Below are 2,031 nucleotides of genomic sequence, written 5' to 3' on the forward strand. Positions count from 1 at the left end.
TTTTTTTTTTCTTAGCATGAGTAAAAAACAAATATTAACAATAAAAAATAAAAATTTCTATTCTCTCTCTATATGAGTATATATAAAACATAGTTTTTGTATATATGTATATATATTATATATAAAACCTGTCATTATGAAACATATCATATAACTATATGACTTTCATCCTCTCACTCTTACGATAGATGGATAATTCAAAAAGTCTGTTTCAAAACAATATGCAGAATGCAGGAAGTATACATGTCCTAAATTTTTGACTAATTACTTTTGAGATGTTTACTCATCCAACACGAGTTTGGGATGTGTCTTGAACAACTATTAACATTAGTGGGATTCATGCATGAACTCCATACTGTAACTGCATAATATAAAATCAATGCAATATAAGACCACTGAAATGGATATATTCATGCTAACTTAGAGAAAAAGTTTTTCAGCCTATTTCAGAGTCACTGATAGATTGCACAGATATAACAATACTTTTAGGTTTCAAAAATTCGTATAAAAAATCAGATCTTTTGAACCATATTATACAACTATGAAATAGGTGATAAACTCAAAATAACAGTTTGAAAACTAAATTAAAGATTAAATGGATAAACAAACAGTCATCCTGATCCTATTGCAAGCCTGATTGGATCTTTAAGAGATGGCTATTGCTGTTGACCTTGTTGATGACCTTGTGAAAGTTTCTTCTCCAGATGAAGGTGACAGTGCTGTGACTGATAGACAAAAACAGAACCATGCCATAAAAAATAGGTTAAAAAATTATATGGAGGTGCTAGCAGTGCTCTATAACACCTTTTGGAATTAGAATTTCTACCAAATACGTATAAAAGACTCATTAAATAAATGCTGAATTCCGACTTATGAATCTCTGAAACATCTTATGTCATCTTATTCTCTTTGAATTTATATCACTGAAAGGAAAATACAAATAATTGTTTCAGATTCTTTCTAAATGTAGATCCGCATAAGTCAATGGTTAAAAAATTTTGTTAAAGCTGACAATATAATTTAAAAGATGCACTCTATGGAAGCAACAACATTCACAAATCTACACCCTATATATTTTCTTTTCCTATGTATCCTTTGATATGTGAGATGGGGAAGCTCAGAAATTTCTGTTTCAGACACTCACTTGGGGTCATATCACTGATGAAATTTAGACACCAAGTCTCGTTTTCTATCTTTCTGAACTTCTAGTTTTCATTTTGCTTTATTATTTGTTTTGTCCTGCTTTCGTTAGCTAACTTATATTTTTAAGTTCAGCTTGAAGAACTGGATAAAAAGTGAGATTCTGCTGGGGGATGGGAGTATCATCTCTATGTAGAACTTGTTCCTGCCTTTTTCTGTGGGCTAAGTAGTGTTCATGAATATAATCTAGATGTTTTCCTAAAAAAAAGAGAATCCCTCATTTTCTTCCTTCTGTTCCAGTTGCTCAAATGTATATTTGGAGGTGTGGAAGCCAGCTGTTAAATATGAGATCGCCAGATGTTCCCATAGTAACTGGTTGCTAAAGGCGTAACATTTAATTCCTGAGCTTAAATCTGTCAATATGGAAACCATAATTGGTATTATGAGGGGGCTTCACCTTGCTAGCAGTTATTTTACCGCTCCAGAGAGAGCAGTAATTTCTGTGGAAATATTTTCAGGACACATGATTTAATTGTTACTATTTATGGAAATATGGATTAAAATGCTTTCATCAAAAAAATTAAAAAGAGATTGACTCCCATACATATATTAGGAATATTGTGTTTTTATGTCATAGCAATAAATATCTAAGAAAGTTAATGCATAGGATAAAATAGATCTGTCTCATGGGTTCAAAGTTTGTAGGAAAATTAAGAACAGGTATCAGTCATTCGTTAGCACTTCCACTAATGTAGTATTTATTTATTCGGATAAGTCATATCATACACAGTTTGACTTTCAAAAATATAACATGAAATTAAGTGGGCTTGTAGAAGTAGAAGGTGAATTAATACAATACCTTAATACATTATATTACCTGATTTAATTCTC

General features: G+C 31.0%; 1 pseudogene; it reads left to right on the forward strand.

Annotated features, from left to right (window-relative positions):
* Positions 1-652: 652 nt before the first annotated feature.
* LOC105538163 overlaps positions 653-2,031 on the forward strand; it is a 47,302-nt pseudogene continuing 45,923 nt past the window's right edge.

Source organism: Mandrillus leucophaeus, unplaced genomic scaffold, assembly GCF_000951045.1.
Source record: "Mandrillus leucophaeus isolate KB7577 unplaced genomic scaffold, Mleu.le_1.0 Scaffold103, whole genome shotgun sequence".
In the NCBI taxonomy this organism is placed as follows: domain Eukaryota; kingdom Metazoa; phylum Chordata; class Mammalia; order Primates; family Cercopithecidae; genus Mandrillus; species Mandrillus leucophaeus.